Here is a 23571-nt window from a genome sequence, read left to right as displayed (position 1 = left end):
GAACTACAAGCACCTACCCTGAAAATCTCAAGTGGAAGAAATGACCCAAGGCTGATTACTGTCTGCTGCTGTGGCTGTAGTTGAATGAGCTCTAATTTGACTCTCAAGTGACAATTTCACTGAAGAACAACAATGAGGAATATGTGAAGACAGCCATTTCAACATAATGCTTTCAGAGGAGTACTGACCTAATGTCAGTGTCAAAAGTGGGAAGAAATTTAATGCATTTTCTAAAGAGTGAAAATCTGCAAACATTTAAGGATCTAGCTAGCCAAGAATCTTCAAAGAGAAAAAAAATGGGAACTCAATGCACTATCATATTCAAAGCAAACATAGTGAGTATATTTTGTTACCTAACATTCTACAAACAACAACAACAAAAAATCAGTAAACAGGAGGATGGATATATTAATTTATGTTAGTTCATATAAATTTATGTAGTGTACTATGTACAAAGTATTGTGTGATCACATGTACTATTACTGTTGGGTGCCATATTTATATTTAAATGATCCTGAAATCAAGGTTGCTAATAAAATGACCTGGATTTTGCTGAACACAACTTAATCTTGTCTCCAACTTTGCCTTTCCCACTTGGGCTATCCCCCATCCTTTCACTTCAATTAGTCCAAAATATCTTATTCTTCATTTGTAGCATATATCTAACATCTTTGTGATAGTTTTTCTTTTTATGATCTCCTACTTTATTTATTTTTATGGCAGTAAGGTAACTTTTTTCTCTATTTACATTCTACAAGTTACTGGTAAGTGAGAGATGTTAAGAGGTTTTCACAAAATTTTATCAAATACTGATTTAATATCCAGTTATATATAAAATTGGTAACTTAAGAAACGTCTCCATTCCTCATAGCCAGGTTATGAAATCTTTACAAAAAGGATATAACTTTGCATTATTTAAAGCACTCAGTAATGGTGGTACTTTAAACCCCATAAAATACTCTCTTGCTGTTTAACCCATTTTGCCTACCCCCTGCCACTGATCAAATACAGGAATACATGGGAGCTGCAAACATCAGTACACCTGCTGCAGGGGAAAAAAACACCAATAAAGGAACCACCAAAAGATAAAGCGCAAAGTACAAGAGACCCCACACAAACAGAAGAAAGGGCAAACCTAGAGCATCCAGACAAGGAGATCAGAGACTATACTACAGAACTCCTACCATAGAATTCCTACCATAGGGTTCACCCCATAAAGGCAGATGACAAAACGAAACATCAGGAAACAGAGAAACAAACAAAAATGAATAAACTAAAATGGGGAGACAAAAAAAAAGAACATGCAATCAAAAGGAATGGAAGACTCCCCACTAAAAGAGCTAAACAAAATGGAGATAAACTATCAGGTATAGAATTCAAATTACTGGTTATAGATGTTCAAGGAGCTCACAGACAATTACAAGGAACTGAGTAAGAACTACATCAGCATGAAAAAGGAAATAGAAACTATAAACAAAAACCAGCAAGAAATGAACAATAAAATATCAGAAATAAAAAAAAAACATTAGAAGGAATTACAAGCAAGATGAAGCAGAGGATCAAATCAGAGAGTTGGGGGACAAGGTAGAAAAAAAACTCCCAGATAGAGTAAGAGAAAGAAAAGAGACTCAGAAAGAATGAACAGGTGATAAAGGAACTAGAAGACAACATGAAACATAACAATATCCATATAATCGGCTACTAGAAAGAGAAAAAGGAGCAAGGAAAAGAAAACCTGTTTGAAAACTAATTATGGAAAACTTCCCTAATTTGATGAGAGAAAAAGTCACACAAATCCAGGAAACATAGACAGTCCCAATCAGGAGAAACCCAAAGAGGCCCACTTCAAGAAATATCATAATTGATATGGCAAAATTCCAAAACAGAGAATCTTAAAGGCAGCAAGAGAGAAAAAGAAGTAACATACAAAGGACCCAATAAGGCTACCAACTGATTTCTCAATGGAAACTTTCCAAGACAGAAGAGAATGGCAAGAAATACCTCAAGTAATGAAACCCAGAGGCCTGCAACCAAGATTACTCTACCCAGCATGGCTTTAAATTAAAATGGACGGCCAAATAAGGAACTTCCCAGACAAAAGAGGTCTAAAAGAATGCACCTCCACTAAATCAGCTCTGTAAGAGATGCTAAAGGCACTGCTTTAAGAAAAGGAAGGAAGAGAGTGAAAGAGAGAGGAACACAAGTATGAAAAAAATGGCAATGAATAAGTACCTATCAATAATAACCTTAAACAAAAACGGATTAAATGTTCCAATCAAAGGACGTAGAGTAGCAGAATGGATAAGAAAGCATGACCCACACATATGCTGCCTGCAAGAGACCCACATCAGAGCAAAAGACCTGCACAGACTGAAAGTGAAGGGCTGGAAACATGTATTCCAAGTAAATGGACAGGAAACAAAAAAAGAGCAGGGTAGCAATACACATAGCAGACAAAATACACATAAAAAAAGAGAGCCATTAAAGAGACCCAAAAGGTGACTTCATAACACTGAAGGGAAGAATTTATCAAGAAGACGTAAACATTGTAAATATACATGCAGCCAACATAGGAGCATCCAAATACATGAAGAAAATCTTAGAGGACTTCAAGAAAGATATTGACAACAACACAATTATAGTAGGTGATTTTAACACCCCACTGTCAAAATAGGACAGATCTTCCAAACAAAATATCAACAAAGATATTGCAGCATTGAACAATGTCCTAGATCAAATGAACTTAACTGATATACACAGAACCTGTCACCCCAAAGAAGCAAAATACTCATTCTTTTCAAATGCACGTGGAACATTTTCAAAGATAGACCATGCGATAGGTCATAAATCAAGCCTCAACAAATTCAGGAAAATTGAAATCATAATAAGCATTTTCTCTGACCACAAGGAACTGAAACTAGAAACCAACCTTAAGGAAAAAACTCAAACACTCAAACTCATGGAGATTGAATAGCATGGTATTAAACAATGAATGGGTCAAGAAGGAGATCAAGGAGGAAATCAAAAAAGTTCCTGGAAGCAAATGGAAATGAACTCACAACAACCTAAAACATATGGGACACAGCAAAGGCAGTCCTGAGAGGTAAATTCATAGCTATAAAGACCTATCTAAAAATATAAAATATTTCAAATAAACAGCCTAACCATACACCAACAAGAACTCGAGGAACAACAAAGACAACCAAGCACAAGCAGAAGGAAGGAAATAACCAAGATCAGAGTAGAATCAAATGACATAGGGACTAAAAGCAAAATTCTAAGGATCAATAAATCCAGGAGCTGGTTCTTTGAAAAGATAAACAAAATCAACAAACCTTTAAGTAGGCTCATTAAAAAAAAAAGAGAGAGGACCCAAATAAACACAATCAGAAATGAAAGTGGAGAGACTACAACTGATACCACAGAAATACAAAGGATTGTAAGAAATTACTATGAAGCACTACATGCCAGCAATTTGAAAACCTAGGTGAAATTGATACATTTCTAGAAAAATATAATCTTCCTAAACTGAATGAAGAAGAAGCAGAATGCCTAAACAGACCAATATCACCTGACAAAATTGAAGCAGTAATCAAAAAACTCCTGACACACATAAGCCCTGGAGCAGATGGTTTTACAGGAGAATTCTACAAAGAATTTAAGGAAGAGCTAACCCCTATCTTGCACAGACTATTCCAAAACATACAAGAAGATGGATGACTCCCAAACTCTTTTTATGAGGCCAGCATCATCCTAATGCCAAAACCAGATAAAGACACAACAAAGTAAGAAAAAAATCAGGCCAATATCCCTGATGAACATAGACACTAAAATCTTCAACAACATATTGGCAAACCTCATCCAGCAATACATTAAAAAGATCATACACCATGACCAAGTGATATTCATCCAAGGGATGCAACGATGGTACAATATCCATGAATCAATAAATGTAATTCATCACATAAACAAAAGCAAAGATAAAAATCACATGATCATATCAATAGATGGGGAAAAAAGCATTTGATAAGGTGAAGCACCCATTTATGATAAAAACCCTCAGCAAAGAGGAAATAGAGGGAACATTCTCTAACATAATAAAGGCCATATATGAGAGACCAATCACCAACATCATATTCGATGGACAAAAACAAAAAACTCTCTCACTAAGATCAGGAACAAGACAAGGTTATCCACTTTCACCACTCCTATTCAACACAGTATTGGTCCTAGTCACCGCACTCAGATTAAAAAAAGAAATAAAAGGCATCAAATTGGAAAAGAGGAAACACAACTGTCATTATTTGCAGATGACATGATAGTGTACATAGGACTCCACCAAAAACTCCTTGACCTAATAAATGAATTTGGCAGAACATTGGGATACAAAGTCAATATCCAGAAATCAAAGGCATTTTCGTACCCCAACAATGAAGTATCAGAAACAGAAACCAGGAAAAAATCACATTTTGTATAGCAACAAGAAAAATAAAAAACCTAGGAATACACCTAACCAAGGAAGTAAAAGACCTGTACTCGGAAAACTACACAATACTGAAGAAAGAAATTAAGGGAGACACAAACTAATGGGAACATATACTGTGTTAGTGGATTGGAAGAATTAACATCATCAAAATGTTCATACTACCCAAAGCAATTTATAGAGTCAATGCAATCCTTATTAAAGTACCAATGACATACTTCACAGATATAGAACTAACACTTCAAAAATTTATGTGGACCCATAAACAACCCTGATTAACTGCAGCACATTTGAGAAAGAAGAGTAAAGTAGGAGGAATCACAATACCTGATATCAAAATGTATTACAAGGACTCTGTAATCAAAACATCGTGGTACTGGCATAAGAACAGACACATGAACCAATGGAACAGAATACAGAGCCCAGAAATAAACTGAAGTCTCTATGATCAATTAATATTCAACAAAGGGGGCAGCAGGATAAAATGGAATAAAAAATATCTTCTTCAACATATGGTGTTGTGAGAAGGGGACAGCTCCATGCATAAAATGAAATTCGAGCACCAGTTTACACCATACACAAAAATAAATTCAAGGTGGATAAAAGATTTATATATAAGCCATGCCAACATTAAAGTCCTAGAGGAGAACATAGGCAGGAAAACCTCAGATATTCCATGCAGCAATATTTTCACTGATATGTCCCCCTGGAGCAAGGGACACAAAGGAAAGAATAAACAAATGGGATCTCATCAAAATAAAAAGCTTCTGCACAGCTAAAGAAAACAGCATTAAAATTAAAAGAGAACCAACCATATGGGAAAACATATTTGCCAGTGGTACCTCAGACAAGGGTTTGATCTCCAAAATATATAAAGAATTTACACAACTCCACTCTAAGAAGACAAGCAACCCAATTAAAAAATGGGCAAAGGACTTGAACAGACACTTCTCCAAGGAGGACATACAGAGGGTCCAGAGACATATGAAAAGATGCTCAGTATCACTGGCCATCAGAGAGATGCAAATTAAAACCACAATGAGATACCACTTCACACCAGTCAGAATGACCATCATGAACAAAGCAACAAACAAATGTTAGAGGTTAGGGAGAAAAAGGGACCCTAGTGCACTGTTGGTAGGATTGCAGACTGGTACAACCACTATGGAAAAGAGTATGGACTTTTCTCAGAAAACTGAAAGTGGAAATGCCTTTTGACCCAGCAATTTCACTGCTAGGATTATATCCTAAGAACCCAATCCTGAAGCACCAATCCAAAAGAACCTATGCACCCCGATGTTCATAGTAGCACAATTTACAATAGCCAAATGCCAAAAGGAATCTATATGCCCATCAGTAAATGAGTGGATCAAAAACTATGGCACATTTACATAATGGAATTCTACACATCAGAAAGAAATAGGAGCCCTTTGCTACAACATGGATGGAACTGGAGAGCATTATGCTAAGTGAAATAAGCCTGGTGATGAAAAACAAATACCATATAATCTCTCAATTAACAGGAACCTAATCAACAAGATAAACAAGCAAGCAAAGTATAGCCAAAGACATTGAAACTGAGAACAGGCTGACAGTGATCAGAAGGGAGAGGGGAGGGGATAATGGGGGGGAAAGAATGAAAGGTTTACAGGAACAACTATAAAGGACATATGGACAATGACAAGTGGGGTGGTGGAAATGGGGGAGGGACATGAGGAGAGCTAAGGTGGTGGGGAGTAGTGGGAGGAAAAGGCAGAAAAACTGTACTTAACAATAAAAAAATTCCATTGATCAAAATAAAAAAAAATAACTCAGTAATTGATTCCCATGCAATACTTCCCCACTGAATACTTATTGAATGATTGATTACACACCCCCCAAAAGAATTATATCTACCTTCAAAAGCTTTATCGTCCTTAATTCAACATTTATAGATAACCTTTATAAAAGTCTCATGACTACAAATATTGCATATGTTCATTGGCCGGCATATCTGAAAAAAATTAGAATATATAACCCTTTAATAAGTGCTACAATATCACTGTCCTTTAGTTTAGGGGCACCTATTCACCTGTGCTGTGAGTATTGGCTAACAGAGGCATATGTCAGAGATACTGCAGGTTCGATTCCAGAGCACTGCAGTAAAAGAATATCACAATAAACAGACACACATTTTTTTTGTGATTTCTTGGTGCATATAAAATTATGTTTATACTATAATCTAGCCTATCAGGTGTTCATTGGCATTATGTCTAATGAATAATGCACATACCTTAATTAAAAATGCTAACCAATAACTGAACTTTCAGTGAGTTTTAACTTTTTGCTGGTGGATGACCTTGACAGGCATTGGACTTCCAACAAGAGGCATTCCTTTTTACCTGCCCCATCTCCCAGACTTAAACTCATGACCTACTAACACTTGGACACAAAAGGCTTGCTTCTCCTTCAAAGACACATGTATAGCTACACATCAATCCTTAACAGAAGATTTCACCTTTATAATTACCTTATTCATCTTCTTACTTGTGCATGTCTGTTCCTCCCATTGGCCTGAAAGCTCTCCAAAGGAGATAGGACCATATTTTTTTCTTGTTTTTTTTTTTCATTACCATGTATCCTCCTTATACCCCTGTTTCCTCCCCCTGCAAACACCACACAGTTATCCATGCCCATTAGTCCTTTTTACTTTTTGCTCTATCCCTCCACCCTCTAAGCCCCTGCCCAAGAGCTATCTGCCTGTTCTCTATCTATGAATCTGTCTCTATTTTGCTTGTTAGTTCAGTTTGTTGATTATATTCCACATGTGAGTGGAATAGTGTATTTGTCTTTCTCTGGCCTTTTTCACTTAGCATAATGTTCTCAAGGTCCATTCATGTTGTTACAAAGGGTAAATTTTTCTTCTTCTTTTAAGCCCAGGTATTCCATTGTGCAAATGTCTCATAGTTGTTTAGTTCACTCACCTACTGATAGACACTAGGGCTTCTTTCTTATCTTGGTGATTGTAAATAATGCTGTAATGAACATAGGGGTATTTGTGTTATTTCAAATTAGTGTTTGAGGTTTCTTTGGATAAATTCCAAGAAGTAGAATAGCTGGGTCATAGGCAGATCCATTTTTAATTTTTTGAGGTTTCACTATACCACCTTCCACAGTAGCTGGCCCAATCTGTGTTCCCACCATTCCCTGCAAAAGGATTCCCTTTTTTTCACACCCTCATCAGCACAAACAAGTCAGGGATATCCACCATTATTTGCAGAATACATGGTACTGTACATAAAAAACCCTAAAGGAATCACCAAAAAGTAATAGAATTAAATGAATTCAGTAAAGTAGCAGTATAGAAAATTAATATCCAGAAATCAGTTGCATTTTATATGCTAATTATGAACTATCAGCAAGGCAAATTAATAAAACAATCCTATTCACAATTGTTTCAGAATGAATAAAATACCTAGTAATAAATCTAACCAAGGATTTATTCCTAGGTAACTGAAATAAGCCAGGTGGTGAGGGACAAATACCATATGATCTCACCTTTAATAGCAACCTAATCAACAAAAGAAAAAAGCAGCAAAATAAAACCAGAGACATTGGAATTAAGAACAATCTGACAGTAACCAGAGGAGAGGTGGGAGGAGATAATGGGGAGAAGGGTTTTCAGGAACAACTACAAAGGACACATGGACAAAACCAAGGAGGGGGTGAAAGCAAGGGAAGGAGGTGGGTTTGGATGGGGTGTGGGTGAGTGGTGGGGAGTAAATACAGACAATGGTAATTGAACAACAGTAAAATAATTTTTAAAAGTATCTAACCAAGGATGTAAAAGATCTGTACTTGGAAAATTATCAGACACTGAAGAAAGAAATTAAAGAAGATACAAATAAGTGGAAGCACATAACATGTTTATGGATAGGAAGAATTAGCATTATTAAGATGTTCCCACTACCCAAATCAATCTACAGATTCAATCAAAATATCAATGATGTATTTCACAGAACTAGAACAATATTTCAAACATTTATATAGAACCGCAAAAGGCCCTGAATCACAACAGTGATCTTGAGAAAACAGGACAAAATTGTAGGAATCATTCTACCTAATATCAAACTTTACTATAAGACCATAGTAATAAAAAAAAACATGGTACTGGTTCAAAAACAAAAAATATACACATAGATCAGTGGAACAGAACAGAGAACCAGAAATAAACCCATACCTTTATGATCCATTAATATTCAACAGAGGAAGCAAGCACATACAATGGTCTAAAGATAGTTTATTCAATAAATGGTGTTGGGAAAATTGGACAGATACATGCAGAAAAGTGAAACTAGACCACCTTCTTATGCCACAGACAAGATTAAATTCAGAATGGATTAAAAACTTAAATGTTAGACCTGAAACCATAAAAATCCTAGAAGAAGACATCAGCAGCAAAATCTGGGACATTGACTGTAGCAATATTTTTCTGATATATCTTCTCAGAGAGGGAAACAAAAGAAAAAATAAACAAATGGGACTACCACATCATAATTTTTTTTCACACAAAGGAAGCCCTCAGCAAAACAGAAACAAAACCCACTGAATGGGAATATATATTCTCCAATACAGCTAGTAAGGGTTAAGGTCTAAAATTTATAAAGAACTTATAAAATTCAACACCAAAAAAACATGGAATCCAATTTAAAAAATGGCAAAGGACCTAAATAGACACTTCTCCAAAGAGGACATGGAGATGGCCAACAGACATATGAAAAGATGCTCAGCATCACTAGCCATCAGAGAGATGCAAATTAAAATCACAATGAGATACCACTTCACACAGTCAGAATGGCCATCATAAACAAACCAACAAACAATAGGTGCTAGCAAGGATATGAAGAAAAGAAAATCCTAATGCACTGTTGGTGGAATTGCAGCCTGATGAACCCACTGTAGAAAACAATATGGAATTTTCTCAGAAAAACTAAAAATGAAACTGCCTTTTGATATAGTAATTCCACTGCTGGGATTATACCCTGAGAAGCCTAAAACACCAATTCGAAAGAACCTATGCACCCCAATGTTCACATCAGCACAATTTACAATAGCCAAGTGCTGGAAGTAACCTAGATGCCCATCAGTAAATGAGTAGACCAAAAAACTGTGATACATTTACACAATGGGAATACTATGCAGCAGAAAGAAAGAAGGAGCTCCTATCCTTCACAACAGCATGGATGAAACTGGAGAACATTATGCTAAGTGGAATAAGCCAGGTGTTAAAAGACAAAAAAACATATGATCTCACCTATAAGTGGAATCTAATCAACAGAAAATAATAAGCAAGCAAAATATAACCAGAGACATGGAAACAAACTGATAATAACCAGAGGGAAAGGGAGAAGGTGATATCAGGGGAAAGAAAGGAAAGGGTCGTCAAGGAACATGTTGTAAAGGACCCATGGACAAAACCAAATGGCGAAAGGATTGAGGGTGAGAGGTGGGAGGGTTGGGGGGGGACTTGTGGTGGCAAAATGGAGACAACTGTACATGAACAACAATAAAAATAAATTAATTTATAAAACACAATGAGATATCACCTCACACTAATCATAATGACTTTTGTCAGTAAAGGAATCATATTTTTCTTAATCCCATTGTTAAAAGTCCAACAACTAGTAAGGTTCTAGTTCCTTCTAAGCTTTCAGTAAATATATTTTGTTTAAGAATGACAAATTAATAACTTAATTGATCCACATTGAAGTGTTTTCTTTTGGCCACATTTAAATTCAAATCATGGCATGACTTGTCTGTCATGGCTTCTTATATCTAGAGTTAAAATAAGTCCTAGATTGCCCAGGAGAACCCCAGTTTATACCTGGGCCCCTGTGTAACTATGAATAACTTCTCTTTTTATTCTCAAACATATTCTGGCTTCCATTATAAATTAAATGGTCAGATATTTATATCTCTGAAACCTCTGTGTCCTACTCCTTTATTTTTTTTGAAATTTTTAAAACATTTTAATTGTTTTTCAAGTACAGTTTTCTGCCTTTTACTCCCATGCCAGCTAACCCCCAGCGCTCCCCACCCCCCTCCCATTTCCAGCCCCCCCTTATTTTTGTCCATGTGTCCCTTTATATTTTTTTCCTGCAAATCTTTCTCCTGTTCCCCTGAAATTCCCTCCCCTCTTCCCTGTGAACACTGCCAGCCTGTTCTCTGTTTCAGTGTCTTTGGTTATATTTTGCTTGTTTCTTTGTTTTATTAGGTTCCTGTTAAAGGTGAGATCATATGGTATTTGTCTTTCACTGCCTGGCTTATTTCACTTAGCATAATGCTTTCCAGTTCTATCCATGCTGTAGAAAAGGGTAGGAGCTCCTTTTTTCTTTTTGCTGCATAGAATTCCATTGTGTAAATGTGCCATAGTTTTCTGATCCATTCATTTACTGATGGGTACCTAGGTTGCTGCCAACACTTGGTTATTGTAAATTGTGTCTTTATCAGCATCTCTGGATGAGTAAAGTTTCACCACTTATAAAGTGTAATACTTTAAACTGTTCACTCAAATCTCTTTAAATTTATCTTTACCATCTTTAAAAATGTATTAATCATTACATTAATCATTCATGATTTGTAAAAGAGATGAGAGCCTATAAAATCTTATATTATGTGTTCTAGAGTTCCCCACATTTAAGATAATATGAAAACCAAGTTCCCAGGAGCCAAGCTACTTCATTTATTAACTATGAGTTATATCCTACTGATTGCCTTTAGGACATGTAATATATTTAAAGGGAGGCTGGGTAAAAAGTACCTAGGCAGTGTGCTTTCCAAAATTTAGTTCTCTCCTTACAAGTTACCTACTTTGATGAGCAAATATTAAAATCAGTATATGGTACTTTCAATATTTCATAAAATATATTAAACGCATCATTTAAATTGGTAATAAATTACTTCCTTCCACATATATGTTCAATCTAATTTGCAAATATTAATCCAAATACTAAAGCATAATGATTATCACTTTTATATAATTTAGATGAATTTTCCTTTTTTGTTGAGAAACCAAAAAGTGTATCTGAAAGTGTAACTTTAATTTTATGTTACCAATAAGTAATAATTTGGATACATATGTTTAAAAATACTAATAGTAAGGATGATTTTTTGTTCCAGTTAAGTCACCAAAGCAGAGGAAATCCTAAAAAAATTATGAAAAATAAATTATAAAACCAAATAACTACCCTAACCACATCTTAAAAAGTATTCAGGTTAGCAAGCCAGAGTGCTTTTTTGTTGTTGTTGTTGAATCCCAGCTACCCAAATACATTGAAAGGAATGATATTTTTAATTGAGGTCACTAGAGACCAATAACATTGACATTCCTTCTCCCAAAATCTGGCAAGGAAATGAACAAAAATCCTCTAAGTCTCTATGTACAAAAATCCTTTATGTACACAAAGGCACAGGAGAAGTGAGTTAAATGCCAGGATAACTAATACCTAAAAAATATTTTCTAAAGTATTAGAAATTCTGCCACCCTAAATTATTAAAGAATTGTACAAATTCTGCCACCTTAAATAAGGGCTGTTTAACTAAAAATGATTTGAAAGATCAAGTTGAGATAAATGGGCCAGAACTGAAAAACTATAATTAACTGGTCTTTTCTTTCCCCTACAATTGCAAGTAGTAGCAATGGTAGAAAATGAGGAACTATTATTCCACCAGGGTGTGATGAAGAGGAAGATGATCAGCATCTATGGGCAATAAAATAGAAAAGCTAGAGCCCTGGTTGGTGTAGCTCAGTGGATTGAGCATGGGCTGTGAACCAAAGCATTGCAGGTTCGATTCCCAGTCAGGGCACATGCCTGGGTTGCAGGCCACGGCCCCCAGCAACCACACATTGATGTTTCTCTCTCTCTCTCTCTCTCTCTCTCTTCCTCCCTTCCCTCTCTAAAAATAAATAAATAAAATCTTAAAAAAAGAATGTTGTATGAATGGAATTATATAGTAAATGACCTTTAAAAAAAAAAGAAAAGCCAGTGCATAGTAATTTAGTGGTTTCCCATTTCATCGTGCACTCTTTGAATATTTTAAATACATTTGATAAGTGTTTTTGTTTGCGTATGCTAAATGATGTTCATAAATGATATGAACCACCTAATGACTATGGAGACATTGTTTCTACAACCTGCCAAAAATTAGCTGAACAACTGCCATGAGTGATGATGGGGAACTAAGTCCTTGCATGTGCTGAAAAAATACAAAAAGAAAAAAATTCTATGTGGGTTGCATGGCCTTCAATACACAGATGGTTAAGGCATTAAAAAGTACCACAATTTTTTCCAATTTGATACACACTGAATGGAATTTATGATTTTATTTGTAAAATTAACATTCATTCCCCCTATTATTCAGAGGTTGATGATCTTACATTCAATTTCCAAGATTACATCAACTCTTTCCCCTGCTAGTCTTCTATTATTTAAGTCAAAGGGCTGTTCATTATTTAAGTCAAAGGGCTGAAGTGCAGAAATAGTGATTAAAAAACTGTGTGACATAGGAGACACGTTACATTACTGTGTGACGTAATGGATGGATGGATGGATGGATGGATGGATGATAGATAGATCAATACATAAATGCCAGATACATAGATAAGGGAGAAGGGGGGAGGGAGAGAGAGAGGAGATTTGTAAATGCTAATGCCATCAATCAAATCTTGCTAGGGCCCAATGTTTTCTTATGGTTCCTCTCATATGTTAATTTTAAAATTTATAGCTATCATTGATTATATTTACTACTCTCAGTTTTCATGATCATAAGCCCTTTGGGGGGGCCCTTAAGATAACTAGTCCAACTCAGTGTTAGATTTAACCCATTTATCAAATGTTCTTTTGAGAAATTAGGGTTGAAGTTTATTTAATATTTTCTCATGTAATAGCTGTATAGACTCACATAGGTCCACTTATCTTCCCTGAGAGTCATCTAACAAATGAAATTATAATCATACATTTATTTATCTCACAAGAAGGTTTTAAGAATTGAACAGATAGTAAACATGAACATTGTTATGCAGTATGCTGTGTAGATAAAATTAAAGAAATTAAAGCTTAAAACCACATCCAAGCCACACCATGAAGCAGTTTGTTTCAGAAATTCAATGAGCCATTCACACACATAAACAATTAAGTAAAGTTTAAAATAATAACTTGGTTTGATTACATTTGTTTGTCCAATATGTTTTTTCACATGTATTAAAAAGTGAAAATAAACTAATCAAATATCATGTAATGACTATGTTCCTTAATGTTTGAAATGATAGGTTTTACCAGTTTTGATAGGAAAAAAATTTTTAAAGCATATTAAAATAATAGTTTTGTTTCAATTTTTGTTATAATACAATGTGATTCTTTTTTAAATTAAAGGTTGTAATTAGTGCAAAATTTGAATATGGTATATATGAGATTAATTTACAAAAATATATGCATAAAATAAGACTGATTTTTACAAAGAATCATTATAAGCAAGTTCATTTATTTAACAATGTTAGCATTTATTCATTTTTTTCAAGATCCAGTTTTTAAAATGTATTATTTCTAAAGAGATAAACCTTAAATAGATCACACACTGTTCAGTTTGTATCCTTGAATATGAAGACCTTAAATTAGAACATACCATAATAAGATTCTGAATATGAAACAAAGGGGAATTAACTTTGATCTTAATTTAATTTGATAACAAACCAAGGTTTGGAATATTACCCAGACATAAAAGAAAGTAAATAGGCATTTGGGAAATTGGGGGGAAATGGACAACCTTAATATTTTGAGACCCAAGACATTTGCATATTTTCCAGAAGTGTTTTGAGAATAATAGACATGTGCACATGTTTTTCATATTAAAAACAATTTCAATTGCCAATAGGAATGTTTGCAATTCCCATACCCTCATAGGTAATGTAAAGTTTCTTGGAAGAAACAGAAATAATCATTCTGTATTTTTAATAATTACAAAAGCCATTTTATTCAGCTTACTTTTCTCAAACTTTTAATAAAAATACCATCTCCAAGGTCAGTTCACAAATATAGCTAAGACTAACGTAGAGAACCTGAAGCATTACAAATTGTGTACTTTTGCTGCTTTTGCTAGGAAAATAGAAGAGTTTCATTATGCTAGCAAGTTATCTAGTAAGCATATTAAACAGTAAAATAGAAATACTATACAGAAACTCATATGCAATTGAGGTCAATTTAGTTTAAAAATATGCTCTTCAGTTAAGAAAAACACTTCTGAAAACAGGGCCCAGTGAAAAAGAAAGGGAAATATTATTATGTAAAATGGTTTCCTATGATATGCTTAATGAATTAACTGATGCTATTTCTTAAGTTATTTTTAATATACAACCTTTATTATATTTTTCCATTATCATTGATCCCCTTATAACCCTGCCCCCAGCAATTATCACACTGTTGTCCATGAATCCTTTTTCCTTTTTCCTAATTCCTCCATTCCCTAAGCTCTCCTCTACCCTCTTAGCCCCCCTCCCCCCTCTAGCTATCATCTGTTCTCCATCTATGAGTCTGTCTCTGTTTTTCTTGTTAGTTCAGTTTGTTCATAAAGTTCCACATATGGGTGAAATCATATGGTATTTGTCTTTCTCTGACTGGGTTATTACACTTAGCAAAATGTTCTGATCCATCCATACTATTGCAAAAGGTAAAATTTTCTTCTCTTTTACAGCTGAATAGTATTCCATTGTGTAAATGTCCCATAGTTTTATCCACTCATCTACTGATGGCCACTTGGGCTGCTTCTATATCTTGGTGATTGTAAGTAATGCTGCAACGAACATGGGGTGCTTATGTTCTTTCAGATTAGTGTTTGGGATTTCTTCAGGTATATTCTTAGAAGTGGGATTGCTGGGTCAAAAATTTCTTTTCACATCATAGCTAAATCATGATTTTCTGAGACAGAGAACACTCTCTTGCTTTAAGCTAGTAGTTCAAAAGGTATGTGTATCATCCTGAAAGTCTTGATAAGTACTTCCCAAGAGATGATCTAGCCTAAACCACCACTTGTGAGTTTTCTCTATTATGACAACATTAAAGAAGATCTGTAGATTCTCTTGTAAATTGCTAAGGACTATTTTGTCTTAATGGAGTCAGAACCTCCCAAAGAATATTTACAGAATCAACTGTAATTCCAAATCACATTTTGCTTGTCAGTGTAGCAGCCAGGGTTCAGAATGACCAGTGTCTCCAAAGTTCTGTGACCCCCGAGGGCAGTTTGCCATAATGGGTGGGTGACATTCTGTGTAAATGAGTAAAGACATAACCAGTTCCACTCAGTAACTGCATATTGTTTTTACTTAAGTTGTTTTAGGAGTTGTCTCTGTTTATTAACTTGACCTGTGGAAAAAAAAATTCAAGGGGCACGTGACCTAAAATTTAATCTGAATAACTTTCTGTATTGGTAAATAATCTATCCTAATATATTTTGTTTCCACATAAAAACAAAGAAATAAACTTATGAAAACCTAAACAAAACTTATGGTTATTATTTTTGGGCTTGAGTTCATGCTCCTGGGATAAACAAGGTATTTCTGAGGAACAGAGTCCAGAAAATTTAGAAGAAGGTATACATGGAATAGGTTTATGTCTTGAAACATTTACTGGGTGTCTCATCTGGCTCAGTCCAACTCACTTAAGCCCTTCTCACTTAATCAGGTTTTCTATCACAGATTTTTGTAGTCTGCAATGTAGTTACTTTACATCCCAGAATATATGTGTCTTGGACAAATGCACTCTCTAAAATTTTCCAGAATAGAGTAAATATAAGAATCTTAATGATAAGCATGATTTATTGTGTCACACAATGCCATTAACTTTATCACTTGATCATTCAAAACTCTAGAAATGCTGATATTAAAAAAATATGAATAATAAATATCTGGGGGAAATCTATCATAAAAATAAAAAACAGCTTTGTCTTTATTACATCACTGTAGTTACTAATTCATATACACTAAGATATGAAACAAAAAAGTACTTGAAATGCACACTACCCTCTTTATTTTGGTTACCAATTTGTTGAGTATTTGATAGATGATTTATCATCAGGGTGACACAGATTATGAAAAATAAGCTAGATCCAGGTAATTGTTTGTTTATTCAATAAAGTCAAATTTATAAGGCACTGAGGTTTGGAAATAATATTCCAGAAAAATGGTTAATTCGTTTGAAGGAAATAAGACTTTCAATTTATTCAGTGCTTACATTGGCATTTTGATAATAGTAAATTTATTGAATATTACAACCATCTTTTTAAAAGGTACTAACACTTCTATGATAATAGCAGAGACCTGGGGTTTAGAAACCTTGACTAGATTATGTAATTATGTTCATAAAACTGCAGAGCCAACACTCAAAGAATTTGATGATTCCATACCATGTGATTCATTCATTCAAATGTTAGCAAGAGAAGAAGACTACATGTGAAAACTAAACAGATGTGATTAGTTCCAAATTAAACATCATGACATTGGGGTACTCAGTAGTGGAGTGTTGGTCAGAGGTAGCCAACAGGCTGCAAGGGTAATCTTGATTGAGGAATTTAAAGTGAGGAAAGGTGTAAGTTGGTGCTTGAGTTTCATTTTTTTTTTTTTTGCACGTAGCTGTCCAGTTCTCCCAACACCATTTGTTGAAGAGGCTGTTTTTACTCCATTTTATGTCGAGCACCAACTTACACCATACACAAACATAAATTCAAGGTGGATAAAAGACTTAAATATAAACCATGACACCATTAAAGTCCTAGAGGAGAACATAGGTAGGAAAATCTCAGATATTTCATGCAGCAACATTTTTACTAATATATCCCCCAAAGCAAGGGACATAAAGGAAAGAATAAACAAATGGGAATCTCATCAAAATAAAAAGCTTCTGCACAGCTAAAGAAAACAGTATTAAAATAAAAAGAGAACCAACTGTATGGGAAAACATATTTGCCACTGATACCTCAGACAAGGGTTTAATCTCCAAATTATATAAAGAACTTACACAACTCCACTCTAAGAAGACAAGCAAGCCAATTAAAAAATGAGCAAAGGACTTGAACAGACACTTCTCCAAGGAGGACATACAGAAAATCCAAAGACACATGAAACGATGTTCAATATGGCTAGCTATCAGAGAGATGCAAATTAAAACCACAATGAAATACCACTTCACACCAGTCAGAATGGCCATCATAAACAAAGCAACAAACAACAAGTGTTGTAGAAGTTGTGGGGAAAAGGGGTTTCTAGTGCACTGTTGGTGGGACTGCAGACTGGTACAACCACTATGAAAAACAGTATGGACTTTTCTCAGAAAACTAAAAATGGAAATGCCTTTTAACCCAGCATTTCCACTGCTAGGATTATATCCTAAGAACCCTCAAACACCAGTCCAAAAGAATCTATGCACCTCGATGTTCACAGCAGCACAATTTACAATAGCCAAGCATTGGAAGCAACCTAGGTGCCCATCAGTAAATGAATGGATCAAAAAACTATGATACATTTACACAATGGAATTCTATGTAGCAGAAAGAAAGAAGGAGCTCCTACCCTTTGCAACAGCATGGATGCAACTAGAAAGGATTCATGCTAAGCCAAATAAGCCAGACAGTGAAAGACAAATACCATATGATTTAAACTGTAACTGGAACCTAAACAACAAAACAAACAGACAAGCAAAATATAACCAAAGAAATTGAAATAGAGAACAGGCTAACAATGACCAGAGGGGAGAGGGTAGGGAATTTCAGGGGAAAGGGGAAGAGTTCACAGGAAGAAGTATAAAGGACACATGGATAGAAAACTAGGGGTGGGTGGAAATGGGAGAGAGGAGGGGAGGGCTGGGTGGGTGGGCTGGAATGGGAGTAAAAGATAGAAAATTGTACTACAACAACAATTAAAATAAAATTTAAAAAATAAAAATAAATAAAGTGAGGAAAGGGTTGAAGAGCTGCTATAAGGAAGGATTGCTTTTGTAGACTGCCCTAAAATTTGGCTTTCCTGCATTTTAAAATCAACAATCAGGACAACAAAGGCAATCTTCTTTTCATTTCCAGTCTGCACACATTAGAAAAGACAGTACTAAAAGTGAATATATCTAAGTCCTCAAGACCACTAGAGGATTTGTTTTCTAATGACAGAAAGAATGGGTTGAATTTGCTAATTCAAGAAAGTCTACATCTTTTCTCGAGTTAAATTGTTAAATTGTACATTTATACATATATAGTAATTTATTTTTTTATTTTTATTTAATATCTATTTTTATCACCATTTATCCCTCTTATACCCTCCTTATCTCCTCCCACCCCCTCACACTTACTACAATGTTGTCTGTGTCCATGAGTTCTTTCTTTCTTATTTTTTATTTTTTGCTCAACTCTTAAATTAATATATCACAATACTTATAAAAACATTGTGCTCACAACTATTTGAATATGAGTTAATACTAGACACTGAAGTTCTGATTATTTTTAATTGCTCTAAGTAGCTTGTTACATTATTTATCAATTGAAATTCTCCTTTTAACATTCTGAAAACAAATATGTAAGTCAGTATATTTTCTATAGAATTTTTAAATTTATGTTTTCTAATAAAGGAATTTGAATTTCTTAAAAAGTGAATTTATTAATTTAATGCACTGTTTTATATGTCAAAAACATATTTCTGGCCCTAATGGAAAACAAATGGTATGATAAATATTGGTTTTCAATGTTTCTTTGAATTTATTTTTAACAAAAGGAGTGGAAAGGCTTGAACTTCATGTAATCTAACAACTCATATTATAGGAGAAGCAGAAAAGCAGAACAGCAAAGTGACCTGCTTCAGGCCACAGAACAGAGAGAGAATTGGAACTCTAACTCAAGCCAATGTTTACAAATATGCCCATACATTCTTCTCCTCCTATCAAGTGACTCATTTCTTTATTTCTGTATCTTTGCTAACCTTCTGAGCTGTTTTAGCCAATGTTATATTAACAAATATGACACAAGTCAATACTTGGAAAGTGTTTTTTATTTTATTTTATTTTAATCATTGTTCAAATACAGTTTTCTCCTTTTTACTCCCAATCCAGCCCTCCCTCCTACCCCTCCCCACTTCCCTCCTATTACCACCCTCCCCTTAGTTTTTGACCATGTGTCCTTTAAGTTTGTTCCCATGAACCCTTCCCACTGTCCCCTGAAATTCCCTCTACTCTCTCCTGTGGGCACTGTCAGCCTGACCTCTATTTCAGTGTCTTTGGTTATATTTTGCTTGTTTCTTTGTTTTGTTATTTAGGTTCCTGTTAAAGGTAAGATCATATGGTATTTGTCTTTCACTGCCTGGCTTGTTTCGCTTAGCATAATGTTTTCTGGCTCCATCCACACTGTTGCAATACTTGGAAAGTGTTTTTTCATTGGAGTTTGCTCTCTTATTGCTCTTGGAACCTTGAGAAGCTTGGGATAACTTGCATGATGGTAAGAAACATGCAGCCCAGTTATCTTTATCTCCCTGACCAATAGCCTGCCAAACATCTCACATACAAGTGAGCACATTGTAGACCATCCACTTACTCACCAGTTTTTTAATCTACCTCTAGCTAATTGCATACACAAAAAGGCCCAAGCCAATGTGATTCAAATCACCTAGAAAGTAATAAACAACTAACAGATCCACAGAATCAAGAGTTAACCATTGTTGTTTAAAGTCACCACATTTGAGTCACCCCTAATGTTACACAGCAAAAGCCAACTGAACAAATGCATTTATGAATTCAGTATTTAATAATTAATGTCTCACAAAGCAACATTACAGAGTGAGTGACCCAAAGTAGCAGATCTCCACATGCATTGGGTTGATAGAATCAAAGGAGAGTTTATTGCTTAATACTTTGTGGAGGCCTCATATACAGCACTACTAAGGCAGATAATTCCTACAAACTGTGATGAAAGATTATTCTTTTTCAAATGTATGCAAGCTGTAAGAATCAAGAAAACTGCAAAAATATGATGACCAAAAAAAAGATGGTTGACTAAGAAAAGTTTGATAACTGGATGCTGGTTTAATCACATTTAATATAGAGGAAAAAAACAATGGTGACAACATAAAATAGTCAACAACAAAAGATAATCAAAATTCAGAAGGAATGCAGAAAATCTCAAAGGGCCTGTATATTGGAAAATAAATTTTATTAGTTGTGAATATTTTCAGAAGCAAAATCAGCACTAATCAGATTAATTCACTCTGTCTTAGGTAACTATCTCAACTATCTTCAAGTCTGTGACATTTTAAAAAATATAAACAGTTAAGGTGATGAAGCAGTCACAATAAAACAGCTGGTATGAATACATAAATTATATCCACAACTGATGGAAATTTCATGAGCACAGGTAGAAAACTTTGTGGTATTATGAGGATATGTGATGTTTTGAAGCGAAACATTTCCTAGAGACTTTAGACATGAGGGGTGCTAAGCAGCTGAAGTTGAAGAGTGTTGGAATGCTAGGATAGTGTGATTACATGATAGCTAACAGAAGACAGTGCTCAGATTCTGAAAAATGAGGCATAATTATATGCTCTGTTTTCACCACTTTGGGAATTGGGAATGATGAAAGTAATATAAAAAAAGCACATTTTTCAGTAATACATATTTAAATTTAAATTTCAATCCCAAAATTTAAGTAACATTGGCACAAACATTAGAATTAACCCTGGAGGATAATTATAAGTATAGTTTTAATTTCATAAGGTGTCATAATATAGCACAGTTAGAAAATAGTCCCTGCTGTTTATGTATTTAGTAAGCAAACATGATACATATGGTAAATTTCAAGTCCTGTAGGCTAAAGTATAATCTATGTTTCTAGTGCACATAGGCCTGATGCTCCAAGAAATAAAACATTTACCAAGATGTCTGGAACAGTGGAAGTGAAGAAGCATGGGAAATACAAAATGCCACATAAGAGAAGATTAGGGGGTGGGAGGAGGGAATCATAGATATCTAGAAGAGTAGTATTTGTGAGGAGTAATTTTCAATATATTCTCTGTGACTGTGGCATACCAATTAATTGCATCACTGTACCCTTAATTTTTCATTAACAAAATTTAATGCTTATAAAGCTAAATACAGTCAGATTGAAATGTGGTAGTTTAAACTGTATTAGCATGGATTATGAAGTTAGAGGTTGTATGCATGGACCAAAGTTTCCCTGATCAGAGGGAATTTTAGAGAAATATTATTTTCACTATTAATCTCTTCAAATTGTCAAAAGCAGACTCTCTTTCACCAATTCTCTTTCTTTCTGTTAGAGCATTTTTTGCCATTGACTATGAAATACTTTTTTTATTGTAAATAAAATAAGCTTTTGACTATTTAAAAAATAGGAAGACTGAGTTGTGGAAGATTTCATTTTCAAACCTATAAAATCATAGAATATTTTAGAAACTCTTTTCCACAGGCAGCTGTGAAAATGCAAGAATACCTGGGCACATAAGAGTTAAAACACCAATTCAAAAGAACCTATGCATCCCAATGTTCATAGCAGCACAATTTACAATAGCTAGATGCTGGAAGCAACCATGATGCCCATCAGTAAATGAATGGATCAAAAAACTATGGTATATTTACACAATGGAATTCTATGCAGCAGAAAGAAAAAAGGAGCTCCTACCCTTTGCAACAGCATGGATGGAGCTGGAAAGCATTATGCTAAAGGAAACAAGCCAGGCAGTGAAAGACAAGTACCATATGATCTCACCTTTAACAGGAACCTAAATAACAAAACAAACAAACAAGCAAAATGTAACCAAAGACACTGAAGTAGAGGCCAGGCTGACAGTGCCCACATAAGAGAGTAGAGGGAATTTAAGGGGACAGTGGGAACGGTTCACGGGAACAAACTTAAAGGACACATGGTCAAAAACTAAGGGGAGGGTGGTAATGGGAGGGAAGTGGGGAGGGGTGGGAGGGGGGCTGGATTGGGAGTGAAAAGGAGAAAACTGTATTTGAACAATGATTATAATAAAATTTTAAAAAAGAAAAAAAGAGTTAAAATAAAAATTTTGGTTTGTGTGTTTGGGTTTATTTTTCTGGGTGTCTTTGTCATTGTTAGGAATCAGATAACCCTAACCAGTATGATATCTGGGTACCTTAAATTTCTATTACTTTTTAAAGTATATTTTATTACTTATGCTATTACAGTTTTCTCAATTTTCCCTTTGTCCCCCTCTCCCAAGTACCCACCTTTAGTCCAGCAATTAGTTCATGTCCATGAGTCTTGCATGTAAATTCTTTGGCTTCTCCATTTTCTATACTATTCTTAACATATTCTTGTCTATTTTGTACCTACCAATTATGCTTCTTAATCCCTGTACCTTTTCTGCCATTCTCCCCCTTCACCCTTCCCACTGATAACCCTCCATGTAGTCTCCATTTCTATGATTCTATTCCTATTCTAGTTATTTGCTTAGTTTGTTTTTGTTTTTTAGATTCAACAGTTGTGAGTTTGTCAAATTCACAACAAATAGTTGTGAGCTTGTCATTTTTACTGTTCATAGTTTTGATCTTTTCTTAAATAAGTCCCTTTAATATTTCATATAATAAGGGCTTGGAGATGATGAACTCCATTGGCTTTACCTTTTCTGGGAAGCACTTTATTTTCCCTTCCATTCTAAATGACAGTTTCACTGGATAGAGTAATCTTTGTTGTAGGACCTTGCTTAACAGCACTTTGAATACTTCTTGCCAATCTCTTCTTTTCTACAAGGTTTCCTTTAAGAAATCAGCTCATAGTCTTATGGGGACTCTTTTGTAGGTAAGTATCTTCTTTTCTCTTGCTGCTTTTAAGATTCTCTCTTTACCTTTAATTTTTGGCATTTTAATTACAATGTGTCAGTGTTGCCTTCTTTGGGTCCAAGTTGTTTGGGACTCTCTGTGCTTCCTGGACTTGTATATCTATTTCCTTTGACAAATTAGGAAAGTTTTCTTTCATTATTTTTCCAAGTAAGTTTTTAATTTCTTTCTCTTTTTCTTCTGGCACCTCTGTGATATGGGTGTTGGCACATTTGG

This window comes from Phyllostomus discolor, chromosome 7 (assembly GCF_004126475.2).
Source record: "Phyllostomus discolor isolate MPI-MPIP mPhyDis1 chromosome 7, mPhyDis1.pri.v3, whole genome shotgun sequence".
Taxonomy (NCBI): domain Eukaryota; kingdom Metazoa; phylum Chordata; class Mammalia; order Chiroptera; family Phyllostomidae; genus Phyllostomus; species Phyllostomus discolor.
This window is presented reverse-complemented; position numbering follows the sequence as displayed.